The sequence below is a fragment of the Amblyomma mixtum genome, chromosome 1, assembly GCF_055824585.1.
Source record: "Amblyomma mixtum isolate Tamu chromosome 1, ASM5582458v1, whole genome shotgun sequence".
Classification (NCBI taxonomy): Eukaryota; Metazoa; Arthropoda; class Arachnida; order Ixodida; family Ixodidae; genus Amblyomma; species Amblyomma mixtum.
In genome coordinates this window covers 131,585,682-131,605,461 of record NC_143012.1, presented here as the reverse complement: position 1 = coordinate 131,605,461, position 19,780 = coordinate 131,585,682, and the positions used below count along the sequence as shown (strand labels likewise).

At 45.2% G+C, this 19,780-nt stretch overlaps 1 protein-coding gene across 4 annotated transcripts in view; it reads left to right on the top strand.

Annotated features, from left to right (window-relative positions):
• LOC149367607 (FMRFamide receptor-like) overlaps window positions 1–19,780 on the top strand; it is a 1,196,541-nt gene that overhangs the window by 330,489 nt on the left and 846,272 nt on the right. For all 4 annotated transcript variants that reach the window (XM_089556406.1, XM_089556382.1, XM_089556396.1 and 1 more), the window contains exon 2: window positions 15,445–15,648. The gene's annotated coding sequence lies outside the window, so the exon portion shown is untranslated. The remainder of the gene's footprint in view (window positions 1–15,444; window positions 15,649–19,780) is intronic.

The window sequence follows — 19,780 nt, the reverse complement described above, 5'->3', positions numbered from 1 at the left end:
GCTTACTTATGTGATATGCTCGAGCGCGTCCACAATAATGGTGCGAGATATGTGTCCAATAATTACAGCTTCTCAACTAGTGTCACGTCTCTTAAAAACCAACATGGATGGGGATCTTTAGCTAGCCGTAGGAAACATTTGAGATTACAAGTCATGCATCGCATCTATTTTGGACAGCTGAGCCTTGACAATGACCGGTATCTGCTTCAACCTCACTTTTTTTCTAGACGAGTCGATCATCAGGGCACGGCACTTGGCTGGCAAGCAACATGTCTAATCTTCGAAAAACGTAGCGCGAAACACAAGACACAGGTAAGGTGAAGACAGGACACGAGCGCTAACACGCTCGTGTCCTGTCTTCACCTTACCTGTGTCTTGTGTTTCGCGCTACGTTTTTCGAAGATGCAATTGCTCCGACTAGCCCAGTTCAGCTTACTTGAACATGTCTAAGCATCCGCTACTGCTTTTGCAGATTTTGCCGTGGATTTGTACTGCTACAACAACCAGCAACGGTCAACGACTGGCCTTCTTCCGAGCGCCTCGTGACAATGACACCGTGGAATGCCTGATCTTCGATTACCGTACGTCATCTGTGACGTCATCACTCGACGCTGTACATAAGGAGCATCGCAGCGACCACTGCTTCAGAGGGCACGGCACTTGGCTGGCAAGCAACATGTCTAAGCATCCGCTACTGCTTTTGCAGATTTTGCCGTGGATTTTTACTGCTACAACAACCAACAACGGTCAACGACTGGCCTTCTTCCGAGCGCCTCGTGACAATGACACCGTGGAATGCCCGATCTTCGATTACCGTACGTCATCTGTGACGTCATCGCTCGACGCTGTACATAAGGAGCATCGCAGCGACCACTGCTTCAGAGGGCACGGCACTTGGCTGGCAAGCAACATGTCTAAGCATCCGCTACTGCTTTTGCAGGCAAGTGTTCCGAGCAATACCATTGCTTATTGTAGTGACAACCGCTTCTTGATAGTCGTGCCGTGCCCCCGCAAGTGTTGTGAAATTTTGTGCGATTGCTGGTCAGTGCTCTTATTGCTTTTGTCGGTAGACGTTGCAAAGTGAATGAGAAGTTGGAAGAAATTCTTGAGAACCAAGCTGCGTTCGCGCGTAAGATGGATGACATCAAAGGTGAAATTGTTGCAGTGAGCGCAAAAACCGACCACTTGCAGGGCCTTCTTGATGCATTTGATGCGATGAATAACATGATTTGTAAGCTAGAAGAAGTAGTCCAACAGCATGCTGTAAAGCTTATCGATTATGAGAACCGAAGCCGACGTAACAATTTACTAGTATTTGGCGTCACTGAAACTGAAACAGACGCTGAAACGGAAACAGAATCAAAACTGAAGGAACTTGTTGTGGAAAATATATTTCAGAAAACTATGGGCGTGCAGGTTGACACAGTGGAGCGAATTCATCGTCTTGGTAAAGCCCAACCAGAGAAATGTAGACCAGTTATTCTTAAATTTTACGATTCCAGAGAAAAGGAGAGTCTGCTGAAAAAAGGCACAAAGCTGAAGGGAACTTCTTGGCGTATTAGCCCTGACTATGCCAAAGAAACTGTAGAAGTGCGCCGGAAACTATGGGACAGTGCGGCTGCAGACAAGGCTAGGAAGGCTAAGGTCTTTCTTGTTCATGATAAACTTCGCGTAAACAATGAAACCTATATCTGGGATCACAGCCGAAACGAACGATGTCTGCTGTCGACAGGCCGCGGAGATAAGGCTGGTAATTCCAGACAGCACCAGTCAGATGAACCAGACAGCCCAGCTCACCTCGATACCTCAATCAAGAGTGCCGCGTCGGACACATCGCAGATATAGCTACGCCTTTTAAGTCTCAACGCGCGAAGCATTGTAAATAAGACTACAGAATTAGAATACTTGCTCCTTTCACAAAGTCCGCATGTTGTAATAATGACAGAAACCTGGTTGAATAACAATATATCTGCGGACTGCATTGTTCCTCCGGACTATATAATGTTTAGGAAAGACAGGGACACACGTGGCGGGGGCGTTTGTATCATCGTAAAAAACTCTTTATCTGCAGTAATAATGGAATGCAATGTCGCTGAAACAGTTTGGTGCAAGATAAAGTTTTATAACGCTACTTACATTATCGGAGCTGTGTACCGCGCACCCTCTGCTTCACCTGAGTTCCTAGATGAAGTAGACACTTTTTTATGTGCGAATGTCAAAACGAACACGAGACTAATAATGACCGGCGATTTTAACCTACCACAAATTAATTGGCAACGGCTATGTTCTGTTGGTCCTGATTCGTGTAACGGAGAGAAACTATTAGAAATTTTGTTCGCGTATAACCTAAAACAAATTGTGCAAGAAGATACAAGAATAACGCCAAATTCGCGGTCATTATTGGACTTGGTGTTCCTGTCAAATAACATAAAAGAACACACTGTTAACGTTGAAGATGGTGTCTCTGACCACAAGATGATTGTTGTTGCCATACCACTTGCAACCAGTGAGTGCTCAAGGCCTTATATCCCTGTGCGCGTTAAAGATTATGGGCGACCGGACGACACCTCCATTCTTGACTACCTGGAATCTGCCTTTGATGATTTTGAAACTGACTATGATTCCATATCGGTAGAAGAGTTGTGGCAGCAATTTAAGAAAATTATACAACACTGCGTTGACAGATATATTCCAACTCGTGTTAAAAAGACGAAGCACCGAAGCCCCTGGATCACCAGGGACATAATTCATATGAAACGTAAAATAAAAAGACTACGTAAAAAGAAAAATAAACGTATCCCAATTTTGCGACTTCGTGCTGAGCTGAAGCAAGCGCTGAAAGAACCTAAAAAAAAGTTCTTCAATGAAACGCTGCGCCGCTTCCTCAAAACGTCGCCGCAAAAGTTCTGGCGATACTTTAGGGATAGGAAGGAGAAAATACAGGAGATTAAGCACGAAAATAAGGTACTGATAAAGAAGGAGCATATAGTAGATTACTTTAATCACTTTTTCCAGTCGGTATTCACTGCAACCCAAGATGACATAGACCTTAGTTCAGAACACCGGTTGCCTAGCCAAATGAATGACGTCGTAATTACGCAGGAGGGTGTATTTCAGCAGCTCCTCAATTTGGATGCTAAGAAGGCCAATGGACCAGACAATATACGAACCCAGTTTCTCCGAAGATATGCCGAGTGGGCGTCGAGATACCTTATACTTATTTTTCAAAAATCTTTGCACACCCGTTGTGTACCACAAGATTGGCGCAATGCACTAGTAATTCCGGTGTTTAAAGGGGGAAACCGAGAACTTGTAAATAACTACCGCCCAATATCTCTTACATCGATTTCTTGTAAACTTATGGAACATATTATAGCAAAGCACATCTTTCATCACCTAGAAACAAGCGGTTTACTTTACCCTCACCAACACGGATTCAGAGCAGGCCTTTCCACCACTACACAACTTGTAGAGACAATTCATGATTTTGCAATGACGATTGATGGGAAGCAGCAGATTGACGTAATCGCTGTAGACTTTGCCAAAGCTTTTGACAAAGTGCCGCACAATAAATTAGTTTTTAAACTGGAAAGAGCTGGAATTAATTTGAATATTGTGAAATGGATTAAAGCTTATTTAACAAATCGTAACCAAGTGGTCAAAGTGGATGGTCATGTGTCCAGCCCACTAGCAGTGCTTTCAGGAGTTCCGCAGGGTTCTGTTCTGGGACCATTGTTATTTTTAGTCTATATTAATGATATCTCTGCTCTTCTGGAACCAAATGTACGACTAAAGCTATTCGCAGATGACTGTTTAATTTATTCTACAGTTAGAAACAAGGACGACCAGCTTAGAATTAACAACTCTTTACAGGCTTTAAGCGAATGGTGCAAAAAATGGAAGATGGAAATAAATTATTCGAAATCAACATACACGCACATTACAACGAAGAAGTCTGTTCTTTTGTTCCCATATGTCATTGGTGACAAATGTTTGGTAAATGTAACTCAGTTTAAGTACCTAGGAATGACAATAACACAGAACTTAAATTGGGGCACACATATAGAAGAGGTTTGTTCTAAAGCATACCAGAAGTTGTATTTTCTGAGAAAAAAATTGGAGCATGCTACACGGGATATAAGACTAATTGCATATAAAGCTTTTGTGAGGCCAGTCCTTGAGTATGCGTCAGTAGTATGGAGTCCTAAACAGAATTATTTAAAGAAACAATTAGAAAGAGTTCAGAGGTACGCAGTACGCTTTATTTGCTGCCGATATCGAAGGACAGACTCAGTTGCGGATATGCTCTCTTCCTGTAACCTGGATTTATTAGAAACACGACGACAAAAAAATCGGCTGAAGTTATTGTTCCAGATGCTCCAAGGACAGATAAATATTCAGAAGGAAACATACATACAAGCACCAGGCAAACGCAGTTCTAGAACAATTCATGGTCGGATAATTCAGCCTTACAACGCCCATAGTGAAACTTTCAAACATTCCTTCTTCCCTCATGCAGTTGAAATGTGGAATGATTTGCCAATGAGTGTTGTGGAACAGAGTGATGTGCATGAATTCGGACGATCTCTGGATAACCACCTGCTTGAAAGTGCCATTTGATGCTTGACTGAATGATGTACCGTTTCATGCTGATGTATTCAATGCTTGTGAATAGTGCTGTTTTTCTATGAAATTGTTATACCCTCTCTGTAAGGACCCTCACACGAGGGTGACAGTATTGTTAAATAAATAAATAAATAAAAAATATCCGAGAGATAAAATGTCGCACAGATGTTTACAAAACCTCGTTCTTTCCACGGACGATCAAGGAGTGGAACAGGCTACCAGCCCGCGTCACTGAGTGCTGCATGGAAGGTCAATTCCGCGCATTTTTATCTGACGTGTGACGTGGCGCGCAGTTGTCTTGAGCGTGTCTTTTTCATTTCATTAGTGTCATTTTATTTGTGGAGCGTGGTTGTCTTCCTTCAGTGCATGCTTTTCCTCATCGATTAGTTGTGTGATTGTATTTCTGTTATCACGTGTACTTTCGGCCAAATGAACAGAAGTTATTGTGTTTCCCCGCCTACAATAATACGCTCGGGCGCTGCAGGTATCTGTAATAAATATATAAATAAATGCTATGAGGGACGCCGTAGTGAAAGGCTCAAAAAGTTCGACCACCTAGGGCTCATTAACGTGCACAGACATCGCGCAGTACACAGGCGATTCCAGATTCTATGTAGCACAAATGTGATTGAGCTGCTTTATGGTTTACGCAAGTTGGTGCAACATGCTTAGGGAGGGATGGTACGGCAGAGAAAGGCGTGGAGGAAAGAATGAAAACACACTCAGCAGCGCCGCCATGAGGGAAAGCCTACGAGCGTAAGGAAAATCAAAGTCGACGTGTTGAAATTGAGCGTTGGCAGCCAAGGAAACGCGCAGACACTGATCCAAACTTTCATGAAAAAAAGATCTCATTTACTGCAATGTGATTGAGCTTCGTTACGGTTTATGCAAGTTAGTGCGACATGCTCCGGGAGGAATGGCGGGGCAGGGAAAGGCGTGGAGGAAAGAAAGAAAACACACTCAGCACCGCCGCCTTGAGGGAAAACCTAAGAGCGTAAGAAAATTCCAAGGCCGCATGCTTGAAATTGGGCGTTGGCAGCCATGGAAACGCGCAGACATTGAACCAAATACTCATGAGAATAAGATAAGGCATGGAAGAGAAAAAGAAAACACACTAAGCAGTGCGCCCTGAGGGAAAACCTAAGAGCGTAAGAAATATGCAAGGTCACGTGATGAAATTGTTGGTTGGCAGCGAAACAAACGCGCAGAGAATGACCCAAACACTCATGCGGAAAAGATCCCATGTAGTAGAAATGTGATTTTACATTTGGTGTGACATGCTCCGGGAGGAATGGCGCGGCAGCGAAAGGCACGGAAGAGAGAAAGAAAACACGAAAAACCTAAGAGCGTAAAAAAATCCAAGGCCACGTGCTTAAATTTGGGTGTTGGCAGCCAAGGAAACGCGCAGACACCGACCCAAACATTCATGGGAAAAAGATCCCATGTAGTACAAATCTGAGCTGCGTTACGGTTTACGCAACTGGATGCGACATGCTCCGGCAGTTATGCCGCTGCTGCGAAAGGCGTGGAAGAAAGGAAGAAATCAAATTCAGAAGCGCCAACCTCAGGGAAAATCTTACAGCGTAAGAAAAATCTAAGGTCACGTTCTTGAAATTTGGCCTTGACAGCCAAGGAAACGCGATGACAAAAATCCTATCTTGCGGAACTGTGATTGTGCAGCGTAAAGGTTAAGGGAAGATGGTGCGGCAGGGAATGATGTGGGGCAGAGAAAGAAAGCGCACACAAGCATGACCTGGAGGTGTAACCTTGGAGCGGAAGAAAAAACCAAGGCCATGTGGTTGACGTTAGGCGTTACAGCCAAGGACACGAGGACGTGAGACAGCGTAATGTTTTATGAAAGTTGGTGCGGCATGCTTCGGGTTGAATTTGCGCTGCAGGATGGACTTTGAGTAAATGAAGAAAACACACACAGGTGCTGAACGAGGTTAAATTGTAGAGCGACATCAAAATCCAAGGCCACGTGCTTGACATTTGGCGCAGCGGAGGTAAACAGGAGACTCGGATCTGAACATGGGGAAGGCTTGTAGTGTGAAGCGCTAAAAGGGATATGAGCGGGTGTATAGTTATGGGAAAATGGGCGTTGTTTTCAAAATGTAGGTGAGCGCGAGCAACTGGTTGCGGGAGGTTAGAGGTAGGAAAGAGAAAAGAACATTAGGGAGAGGGCAGTGTCGCATTCTCTACCTTTGCCTCCCCCTTTGTTTGTTTTTTACTTTTTAGTTTTCCTAGAGTCGCCGACCGCAAGCCGTCCTTGCTTCTTGAGTTGGATGTTCTCTAACTTCCGACGATGAAGTACGACGAAGGTGTCACGTGTGCCAAACCAGCCCGTACATGTCTCATACATGATCGCATCCTTGCTGCCTGGCTGTCGTAAGAAAAAACATACAACCGCAAATTTGTCAGTCCTGGCGAAGGCTCAGTCCACAAGCGGACAAACATCTCCGAAAAATCACCTTAGAGGTTTTGGAGGGAATCAGTTGCATTCTTTGACACCCTCGTTCCGCAAGGCTTCCACCAGGTTGCGTAGTGTTGGGTTTAATGGCACATAGGCAGCTAAGGCCATCATGCGCCAAGCACAATCAGCTTGTGGTCAACCCACTGCTGCTTCAACGAACCGCTTGGCACGGAATCACTGGGCCACTTCAGAGCCATCGTCTCACTCACTCGGCTGCAACGAGACGTCTGGCGTTGGAGCGGCGGTGCAGCTGCCAACGCCGAAGCGCGGGCGCTCGTTCTACCACTACTGTTTGACGTCACGGTTGCGATGCACAGCTGCGGCCCCCATCAGCGCGCCGGTTGCTAAGGATGGGAGGAGGTTGCGCTTTTACTTCCCCCTTTCCCAGCTCCCGCTCCGTTGCTTCCAATACTGGTTACACCGAACAACGGCGACGCCGCGAAACACAGGAACGGGCGCCTAAGAGCTACGCTCTAAAACTACAACGCACGAGCACTAGAGGCACAAAAATAAATACGCACATTCCTGACTCACTGCAGGTTACATTCCTAAAAACTGGCTCTCTTTTTCATTTCAAAACACCGTTGACATGCTGACACAATCGTCCGCCCTCCCAGCAATTTTGTAAGCCCCCGCAGTGTCCCTCGCCACTTTGCTCACTTTGCTCAGACATTTTGTGAACTACCGTGGTTCTTTCAAAGAAAGGACCGCGTTCCTTACTCTTCGCAGTCACGGCAGTGCATGCCGAGATGGCGAGATGCCCCGATGACACTGTTATTATGTTCCATCAGCCTCTCATTATGACTTCTGCCCGTTTGGCCGATGTAGACTTGGCCACGGGGCAATGGTATTGAATAAACCTGATTTTTTGCGCACCCTACATACGTTTTCCGGTGTAGAACAGTGCATTCGTTGTTCGCAACATCGATGGAATTCACATTCCTGCACAACTTTCGAAGTTTGTCTGGCGCAGAAAACACCACATGCACCCCTGATTTCTTGCCTATCTTTTTTTTTTGAGGCTGTGAGCGATGACATGCACATAGGAAATCCCGCCTCTTTTCTTTACCTGATCTGCGTCAGGCGCACCTTTGTTTGAATCATGCTTATTGCTGTCTCTGAGCATGCTTTGAGCCACATACAACAACACAGTACTCGGATAACCGGAACCTTTCAAACGGGTCACCTATTCACTTCGATGCTCACAAGATTTAGGCCAGATTTAGGATTTAGGCACAAGTGCTGTAGGTGGTGCTAGCAGGGCAGTGTTATTTTTTCAACTGTCCACCAGCCAGGTCTCCAAGAACTCTGCCAGCGCTCGCCATGTCGGAAATTACCTCCGTCGCGATAAACATTCCTGGCTACGTGTCTGCCGCCCACACTAATATATATGTCTTGAGGTGTTCATACTGTTCCTGGGCTTTAAGTTTAGGACATGTGTTTCTGATTAACCGATATGGCAATGCTCCAGGTGCTTATGAAGCCGTTTATGATCGGTAAATTAGTTCCAGGCTGAACAAATTCTGATCTGAAAAATAATTTTCGTAAATAGAAAAATCATTCGTTCTACATAGACATATTCTTAACCCAATTAGGGTCTCTTCGTCTGGCGTTTTGGCAATCTCGATTTCCTGGACTTAAATTAATGTGTTTGCATGACTGTCAGGTTTCTCAGGTTCCCGTTTTCGTTCGATTTACTTTCCAGTATGCGGCTCTCCTGGCTCTTAACTATCCGTCATGCAGCTTCTCTCGTCCTGTGTATGCGCATTTACCTTGTTACGGGTAATGCAGTCAATGACAGCAACTGCCAGGCTCTAATTGCGCCACTGCCTGTTATCGCAGCAACAAGCTTGTCTATATCGGCCGCTTTGACATTCTCCTTGTCTCGTTGTTTTAAACGGCTTTTGGAACGTTCTGTCATTTATTGTCTTGCGCCCCCGCGGTGGCTCAGTGGTTATGGTGCGCGGCTGCTGACCCGAAAGACGCGGGTTCGATCCCGGCCGCGGCGGTTGAATTTCTTTGGAGGAGAAATTCTAGAGGTCCGTGTACTGTGCGATGTCAGTGCACGTTAAAGAACCTCAGGTGGTCGAAATTTCCGGAGCCCTCCACTACGGCGTCTCTCATAGCCTTAGTCGCTTTGGGACGTTAAACCCCATAAAACCAAAACCAATTTCTTGTCTTGCATGCAGACTTGCACTTTTAGTGCAAAAGCACTTTTCCGATGGGTAAGCCTCGAGCAACTTCTTTCGATATTTGTGGGTTTGCACTCCGAGGAACATTTTTGAATGTATGTAAGTTTGTGCCAAAAACATAGCAACTGCGACACAAAAACCGCAGCGTCGTAGGAAAGCAACAACATAGTTATATCATCATCAGCAGCCTGAATACGCCCACTGTAGGGCAAAGGCTTCTGCCATGACTCTACAATTAAACCCTGTCCTTTGCCTGTTGCGGCCATCGGATCCCCGCAAACTTCTTAATCTCATCCATCCATCCAACTTGCTTCTGCCCCCTGCTACGTTTGCCTTCTCTTGGAAACCCCTCCCTTACCCTTAACGACCAGCGGTTATCTTGCCTTCGCATATCATGCCCCGCCCAAGCCCATTTCTCTTGATTTTGACTAGGATGTCATTGACCCGCATTTCCTTCCTCACCCACTCTGCCCGTTCGCGGTCTTTTAACGTTACCCCTATCATTTTTCTTTCCATAGCTCGCTGCGTTGTCCTTAACTTAAGCTGAACCCTCTTTGTTAGCCTCCATCTTTCTGCCCCACAGGTGAGTAGCGGTAAGATACAGCTATTGTACACTTTTCTCCTGAGGGAGTTTGGTAAACTGCCATTCATGATCCAAGAGAAGTTGCCATACGCGCTTCACCCCATTGTTATTCTTCTAGTTATTTACCTCTCATGATTCGGATCAGCGGTCACTAGCTGCCATAAATAGACACACTCTCTTACTACTTCCAGCACCTCGCCACCAACTGCGAACTGCTGTTCTCTTGATAGACTTAAATATTACTGTGGTTTTCTGCATGTTTATTTTTAGCCCCACTGTTCTGCTCTGCCTGTCTAACTCACTGATCATGCTTTGCAGTTCCTGTCCTCAGTGGCTTAGAAAGGCAATGTCATCAGCGAATCGCAAGTTACTTAGGTATTCTCTATTAACTATTATCACCACTTGCTCCCACTTCAGGCCCCGGAATACCTCGTGTAGGCAGGCGGTGAATAGCACTGGCGAGATCGTGCCTCCTTCCTGACGCCATTCCTGATTGGAATTTTATTGCTGACTTTATGGAGGACTATGGTAGCTGTGCGATCGCATAAATTTCTCCAGTATTTTCGCATAACACTCTTTTACACCTTGATTCCGCAATGCCTGCATGACGGCTGAGGTTTCCACTGAGTCAGATGCTTTCTCGTAATCAATGAAGGCTATATATAGGGGTTGGTTATATTCTGCGCATTTCTCTATCACCTAATTGATAGCGTGAATATGGTCTGTTGTCGAGTATCCTTTACGAAAGCCCGGTTGATGATTCGGTCGATTGAGGTCTCAGGTTGTCCTCACCCTATCAGCGAGTCCCTTAGTAAATAGCTTGTAGGCAACGGACAGTAAGCTGATCAGTCTGTAATTCTTCAACTCCTTGACGTCTCCTTTTTTATGAATGAAGATAATGTCACCGTTCGTCCAAGCTCCTGCTATGCTCGAGGAAACAAAGCATTGCGTATGCAGGGTAAACAAACAAATCAATAGATGGAATATTGCCGCGACTAATTCTGGAGCCCGCGACGGCGCGAACAGTTGAGCTTCGCTTAAGCACTGTGCGATCGACGCAGCCCGTAACTCCTCGTGTTAGAATGCAACACGCTATCGCGCTGTGCATTTACACGTCGTCGTCTTCACCAGTTTCCATCTGTGCGCAAGTCGCAAAACGAATGGAAACGCTTTCAGTCACGCTTTCAGGTACGCGGAGTTGGTGTCCACCTGCAAGAAACATATTTCACACAATACTTCGCGGTCAGCAGTGCTAAAGCACCACCAATTTTTCCGATGAAGACGGAGCATGTACAGCGCGCTAGCCGCGGTCCTGCTTCTTTTGTTTCGCCCCAGCAAACAAGGAAACGAGTAGGGGAGCCGCCCAATCAGCGCACCTTGAATACGCAGGGCGAGAAGAGAAAGAGAATCCCAGCTGGGGCCCTAAGAAGGTGGGTGTGGGGGGAGTGGACAATGGGCACCTCTCTCCCAAGATTACTGGCACCTCTCTCCCAAACCAGGGAGGAGGAACGCAACAGAAGAAGGATGAGCTCAACTTCATGGGGCGCTTGTTGGGGGATTTGTGAGCTAGGGGCGCATGCTCGAGAATCCTGGCATGCAACGGATTCCATTGGGTTCAGCTAGCCTTTTTCTTTTCCCAGTTTTTTAAGTCAGCGGGTTAATCCACTTTAGAAGCCTTCATGACCGGACAAGATTCACCGTCCTCATCCTGACAACCTTTCACACCATCCGCGGTCCTTTCTCCTCGGAGTGAAGACCCTATTCGAATCCCGCCAATGATGAGTGCTTTTCATACACAAAGACAAGTCCTCTTGTGAAAACTTTGGCAAGCGCCGTCAGGCTTTCCCCTCCCGTGCTCATCATCTCCTTTGGGCATTCATTTCTTCTGATATCTATAAATACTTTACGTGTTTCTGTAGCTGTCCGTTGACAAAACTATATGGAAAGTAGAAACTGTTTACCAATTTTCTACTAAAATTCTTACATAAAGTGGACGTTCATACAGTGCATAATGAATAAAATATTAATTCATGTCCTAAACAAATCTCACTACGATTGCAGTAAGGGTACGCTATGCTGGTTTATTCAGTTACTATACTTAAGGCTCCTTAGGAGAGTTTCAAATTGGGCTAGTTGGTGGTTGTTATTCTCGTGCATTGTTGCGCTTACGAAGGAACGGGGACACAATCAGGGACGACACAGAACATATGTGCGCAAACTATCAACTGCAAGTTTATTTCTGAGTGCATGTATATATAGGCATTGTCAAGACAAAAACAAAAACAAAAACAAATCCGTGATCACATCGTCATGGCAAGATATCTTTTAACGTCCTGTCCAGCAGTAAAAAACATGCATTATCTTTCTGACTTAGCTGTTTGTTTTCATTTTTCCAAAAATTCTTTTTCCTGATTTGAGAGCTCGATAGAAGGCACGCTTACACATGGCCCTTCTTTTCCTGATTGTATGCAGTATGCTTCCCAAAGTTCCCTGATTAGCTTCTCTCTTGAACCGAGCAGTATTGCTGTCTGCTTAAAGTGAGGTGTGCAATTTTTGCATCTGGCGCAATGCGCTGCCAGATTTCCCGGTGAGTTGACAAGACTGCAGTTGCGCCTATGTTCTCTGAGCCTCTCATTGCGGCACCTACTGGTCTGGCCAACGTACGTTTGCCCGCATGATAGCGGAATCTTATACACAACACCTTCGCGGCATTCCACGAACTTTGTCTCGTGTTTGACGCCACATGACACCTCTTTCTCGGCATTGTCTTCGTCGTTTACTTTCGCGCACATTGCTTTCAATTTTTTGGGTGCCGAAAAAACAACTTTTACGTCGTGTCTTTGTGCAACCTTTTTCAGGTTGTGGGAAAGTGCATGGACGTATGGGATAACCACAGGCCTCTTCTTTTCTTTGGCATTGCCTTGGTCCTTTGTTCGGACTGTCCTTCTTAGCACTTTCTCTGCCACGGAAACGAGCAAAGGTGTCGGATAGCCTGCTTTTCTCAGGCGTGTTGCCTGCAGATGGAAGCTTTCTTGCATCTTGTGTTTTTGGATCTTGTTCTTGTGGATTTGTTTTTGTTTTTGTTTTTGTCTTGACAATGCCTATATATACATGCACTCAGAAATAAACTTGCAGTTGATAGTTTGCGCACATATGTTCTGTGTCGTCCCTGATTGTGTCCCCGTTCCTTCGTAAGCGCAACAATGCACGAGAATTAAGGCTCCTTATTTAGAGAAAATTAATGTTTCGACATTGGTCGCTTCTACCGAGTTCTCCGCGCGAGAATTGTTCGCTAATGGGATTTTTTAATTGGTTCCGAAGGTTCCGTCAAATCAAAAAGAATGATAAAAGCAGTCCGGCAGCATACCCTAGTGAAGGAGAAACCGTAAGCCTAACAATAGTCATAGTTTCTCAGAAGAAAATAATGTGGTTTATTTACCTCGGCAGAGCTCCATAAGACCATTTAATTATGTTGCGCTGCGACTTCAATTGTCCGCTCCAAGTAGAATTAAGGCCATGTACGAACGAAAAAATGCAAGCGAGCCCTTTAATCGGAAGCAAGGGGGGTGAACAAATCTTCCTCATCACATCTGAAGGAAAGCAGAGAAATAGGGCACTCCGCTTGAAGTTATGGACATGATATCAAGTGGCGACGACAAATCCACGTTGTTCTTAACCATCCGTAAGGGCGCGATCTAACGGGGTTCTCTCGTTTACATAACTACGCCATGCTCTCAAAAAAATTATTCAAAAATACCTGTGGCCGCTTTGACGTCGGATACCTTCTGGGCGGTACTTTTACTATGTGCATGTTTTGTGCTGTGAAGGCTAGCTTGTTCAAACGAAATTTGCTGATTGCGGTGCAAGCGTTGCATATTTTTCTCTTACTGCAATAAAATGTCCTTTATACAAAAGCAAGTTATTGAGTCCTTTTCTGTTGGCCCTTAAAGGTAAGAAACCAAAAAAAGACGAAAAAGCTGTATTTGTCGTTGTCGGTCTTTTATGTGCTTGCAGCTTAGTAGGTGAATTATTACGAACCAGTTCAAGATATTTCTTTCCCTAGCCGCTAGTAATTTCTATGTTCCCGTTAAGTTCACTTTCGCGCTTAAAAGTGCCCAGCAGGTCAATCAGTTCTGCCGATGAATGGTTTACGCTGTATCCGCAAAGTGGTTCTCCTTTTTAAGAGATGTTGCACCCGGGAAGATTCACGCGAGGCTGCGACTGGTCCTGCTTGGTGTAAATGTAAATGATTTATGACGGAAACCACTTTTAATGTTCGCACCTTGTGCAACATTCTCGAACAGAAGTTTTGAATACTGAAAAATTGTAATTAAAAAAACCTTAGCGCAAGCACAGACAACCACAGCAAGACGGCACACATACACACGCGCTAAATGACAACTCATTTGGAAGCGAAACCTTCATAAAGTTAGGTAAAGCCATGGTCAACGTGTCTGGAGATTTCCCCTTCAACTCTCCTTCAGGTAAAGCAAAGGAAAGGACAGGTGCATACCTGTCCCCATGGTACAGTGGACACCTTAGTCGCTCGTTAAGTTACGAAGCCGATGAAGAGCGGCACCTTCGAAAGCAAAGAAAAGGCGCATAACTGGCCCCTTGGGACAGAGGACACCTGAATCGCGCTATTAGTTTAGAAGCCCCTCACAAAAGGAAACTTGGAAGTGTCAGCACCCTCTGCTTATCTCTCTTTGTCGCTGAGTTTGAATCTCTAGGAGTGGCGACCCGTTGAGGAAATGAAACGAGAAAACTAAACAAACTTGGTTCGGTATGCTATGCTTCTGCTGCCTGCGCATGCATACTGCTATGCAGGTGGTCTCTTCTTTGTTCGGTGTCTTTCCCATCTTGAATAAACAGCGCGAACGAAGACGAACACAAAAGACAAGGGAACGGACGGAACAGCGCTGACTAACAACTGAGGGTTTATTGTTGATCATAAAAGTATACATACATAGATGTCGGCAGAGAGGGAAAGATATACAAAGTGCAAAAAAAGCTAAATGTGACAACAGCAACAGAAGCGCGCCAGAAATCAGCGGAGATAATCAGCCCGCAGCAGTGACAGCTCTTTTGCCTGCTCTTTTCCCTCTTTTTCTCTGCTTCAATATGTTGCAGGCCTCGATAATTACCCTTGCAGTTTTTTCCCGATTTTTGGCAATGACCTTAGTTTGATGATATAGCGGTACGCACTGTTTTTTCTCTTTCTTTGCCCATTCACAATCCCGGCAATGAATGCCGAGGTGAGCGGAAACTACTTTTGAGACTTTATAGCTGTGTTCGCTCATCCTTTCCCATCCTTTTCACTCATATTATCGCCTCTTATAAGACGTCAATTTCCGGCAACAGTATCAGTGGTAAGTTAGAGCTTGTGTATGTGTGCCGTCCTCTTGTGGTTGTCTCCGTGATATAACTTTTTAGTGAATCGTTATGCGCCAACTCGCCAAGAAATACGTTTTAATGAAAAACTGTAAGATATAGGCATTGAGATATTGGACGCAGTGGCCGATTTTTCTGATGTGTAATAATATCGGTTAACGGTGTGTCTCGTCTTACAGGTTCTCCCGCGGGTCATCAACACTTCGGTGACTACAAGCAAGCCTCCGGTTCTTCTGGAATTATCTGTGCATGCCGATGACGTCATCACGGCCGGCTACAGGAATTTTTCAAGTGGATTCACCTCATCGGCTGGAACAGTGGATATAAAACCAGCCCCAAACGTCTCCACTGCGGTGATCATGTCGCTTAATCACATCTTACAGGTCAGACATTACTCTCTTGTGTCAAGGATTCGTTCGGACGATCTTTACGTTGTTGTGCAGCCGCTCCCAGTGTAGTATTCTGCATATCTTAGTCTTCTGTGGTCGTGCCTTAGGCTTTTAATTATAAGAGAGAAATTACTTAATCAATCAATCAGTCAATTTTATTTTACCAGAAAAGAAGGTGGATGGTCTCCTTTGCTAAAAGCTGCTCAAGCAGCTTGTCTGAGGCCCAAGAGACCACTACACGACAGTAGCAGTCGAATAGAAGGCAGCTACAGCACCAACCGATATAGCACAAATATTCATCAAATAATAAGTTGAAAAACAATTCAAACCGTGAAATAAACATTGGATAGTACAAACGAAAGCAACTGGATCAAAAATCTAGCAATTACATCCTAACAGAGTTATCACACGCGCCAACATAATTCTTTTTTGAAGTAAAAAAACACCTCATTAAGATTGAGGATTATAAAACAAAATATTTGAATAAAAATTAATTAATTACGCTATTAGCAGTTAACATACATAATACAACATATAGCTTCCTACAGTTCAAAAAACAAAGACCTGAGGTCTCTTCGCTGCAAGCCTGCTATGTGCATGAACTTATTGAGTACATGCCGGAGGATTGTGAGCCAAAGATTGGCGTTTGTAAAATGTACGAAAATGAGGACTTTCCCATGCATCTAGATTTCTAGTGGGTATACTAGCGGTTCAGTGCTTTAAACCAGCCAGTGAGGCTATATGGTTAGTAACTACAGGAGAGGAAAAATAGAATATCTTTAATAAACAGAATTCATTAACGTGTTTTACGGAATTAACTTTTTCAAAAACCTAAAAGCATTTATTGCAGTGGCCATAGGCTTCATATTTTCAATATGGCGAATCATTCGTTTCTGAATCGGGAGAAGTCTGTTTAAATTTCCGTTTGTGTTTGTACACCAAACTCAGGTACAATAAAAGAAATGGGAGCTAAACAATGTTTGATAGATCTCAGGTTTTGTCTTCCGAGGAAGAATGCTGCGATAACGTGACAAAGCTTCGGTAAGCGAAGGTAGTTTCTTGCATAGATAACTAAGGTCAGTGGTATGTTCGACGAAAACTATACGCCAAGGATCTTATGGTCGTGAACAATTTCTATTTCCTTGCACTCAAAGTGAACGTTAATAAGGTAGATTGGTGAGCTAATTGGTTCTTGGCCGTATAATTGAGCACCAGAAAGTGAACAAGAACGTTGATGAAACATACAGACGAGGACGATGCTGCACTGACAACTAAAGAATTTATTTGGAAAACCGCATATTTATACTGAAGAAGATGCATTGCTTCGAAAGATAATCTATCGTCTTAGGCTTGCATCGCCGCGCAGGTTCTTCACTTCGTTTTTCGATAGGCGAACTGATGGCTTGATGACGCATCACCCTCCCGATCACGGATTCCAGGATTTCTCGTGCCAGCTCGTGTTTGCTCTTCTTCAACACCTGCAGGTGGTTAGGGTCAGCGGGGCTTGTTTGCTTTTGGCACGAATCCCAATCCCTGGAGTGTATTGCTAGGTTTGTGCCGTACTTCCCTGCTATCGCTGTTGCGTGCTCTCTCGCTCTGTCATTAACACACCTCCTCTTTTGTCCGATGTAATGCTTTCCACAGAAAAGGGGTTGCGATACAGGATGCCTTGAATGCACTCAGAAAACTTCTTTCTGTGCCCGATTTTACGTGCGGATTTGTTCTCGTCTCCATTCACTCGCGGACACATACTTTGCGCATTGTTAGGCTGGAATGCGCCAACCTGATGCCGCTTCACTTGAAGTTCAAAGCCACAAGGCAAAGCACCCTCTCGGTTTTTTTCAGTGCCAAAACGCACAAAGTTAGGATCCCTTTCCGGGCAGTCCAGTCGGAAACGCACACTTGGCAAATGCTTCTTTCGGCATATCTGGTCAAGCAACTAAGCCATGAAAACGTAGATGATCCCTTTAGGATCAAGAACTGTGAGGAATTAATCGCCGAGATTAAGAGTAAAGACTGGAACATATCTTCAGGCTTTTCACTGTCCATTGAATATATGTATTATTCCATCTCACACGACGAATTGATGAATGGTTTGGTTTTGTTTGCTTTATGGGGTTTAACGTCCCAAAGCGACTAAGGCTATGAGAGACGCCGTTGTGGAGGGCTCCGGAAATTTCGACCCCCTGGGATTCTTTAACGTGCACTGACATCGCACAGTACACGGGCCTCTAGAATTTCTCCTGCAAAGAAATTCAACCGCTGCGGCCGGGATCGAACCCGCGTCTTTCGGGTCAGCAGCCGAGCACCATAACCACTGAGCCACCGCGGAGGCGAATTGATGCATGGGCTACGGGAAACCGTCGAGAAGCATGGGGCCGTATCGTTTCAAAACGCCCCCGGAGTATCAGTACCCACATTCTGGGAGCTTTTGGGAGCCTACCTTACGTCCACCATCGCTACCCACGAAGGCACGCTGTATGCTCAGAGGAGTGGAGTTTGCATCAGCCCCAGAGTCGCTCCTGCACTTAGTCATCTATACCTCGTGACCTGCGGCCAAAGAATTCACGAAGCTACCAAGGTCACCCACATCGTGAGGATCGTCCGATATGTCGACGATTACTTGGTGCTATGCGAACAGAAGGAGGGTGACACGGAGATCCTTAACGACAATGCATTGACCACCTCCAACAAGTGTTGTCCTGGGCTTAGATTCACATCGGAGCTTCCTGAGTACGGCGTTCTACGCTTCCTAGACCTAGGCATTGAATTCTCTCCAGGGCACCAATGTAGGTCGTACCAGCTTCGAGCTAAGAAACAGTTCCTCCCTTTCTACTCGAACCACTCCAAGACTATCAAAAGAGAAATTGCTAGGGCGGCGTTGCTGTCTGCCCTAAACAAGCCCTGTCCACATGAGATAAGCCAGAGCTTCCAGTAGCAAATTACTAGGCTGCAAGAAGCGGGATACCCGGAGACACTGCTATGCAACATAGCAGACAACATCGTGTGCCGAAAAAAATATGGCAAGAAGAATAGCGCTCCCGAAGAAACCACGGAAAGAACGAATTATTCCGTGGTTTCATATATCCATGCGCTGACTCACAATCTGAAAAAGATTGGGACGAAATACAACATCAAGATAATTTCCTCGGCACCTAACAAAGCAAAAAGCAAGTGTGCGTTAGTGAATGGAGAAGAAAACAAATCCGCATGTGAACTCGGGCGGAGAACGCAAGGCATTTAAGGCAGAAAGCTGGGCTAGTTGCTGTTTGGAATGCGAGGACATAGTAGTAGCGCTAAAAAGAAGGATCTTACGACAGGGTAGATAAAGACAACACAGGCGCTAGACATCAACTGACTTTATTACTTTATTCTCAAGAACAACAATGAATTTATAGGCGACAATCAGGAACATAAAAAAATCAACAATTGAATCGCATGCGTGTCGGCACTTCTCTATACAGGAACCTCAAATCTTTAGTGCACAGATAAACATTTGGTTTGCTCATGCACGATTGCCTTTCCATGTGAATGAGAAAGGCTTCCAATACTTCCCGGTCTTTCTGATCTGCATTGACATATATCACACGTGTCTGCTCAAATAAAGGGGTAAATGTTTTTTTATCATGCTTACATCGTTTGCAATGTGCCGCCAAGTGTCCAGGGCCTGATATCGCAGCTACCAAATTCTTGTGCTCCATGAAGTGTCCAGGGCCTGATATCGCAGCTGCCAAATTCTTGTGCTCCATGCGGCGAACATTGATGCAACGGCCAGCTTGGCCGATGTAGCACTTTCCGCAAGATAGAGGAATCCGATAGATCACATTGGTCCTGCAGGCCATGAATGGCTTCCCATGATTGATGGGGCATGGCAATTTTCTGTTGCAGTCATTATTCACAACTCTGCAAAGTTTTCCGAGTTTGTTGGGGGCAGTAAGCACTACCCTCATATTGCCTTTCGATTCCACCTTTTTAAGGCGGTGCGTAAACTGGTGAACAAAGGGCAGTGCCACGCATCCGGCCCGTTCGTGAGCTTGTTTTTTAGCGCTACTACTATGTCCTCGCAGAACGAAGTTTTCTGAGTGCATTCAAGGCATCGTCTATTGCATCCTCCTTTTCCGTAGAA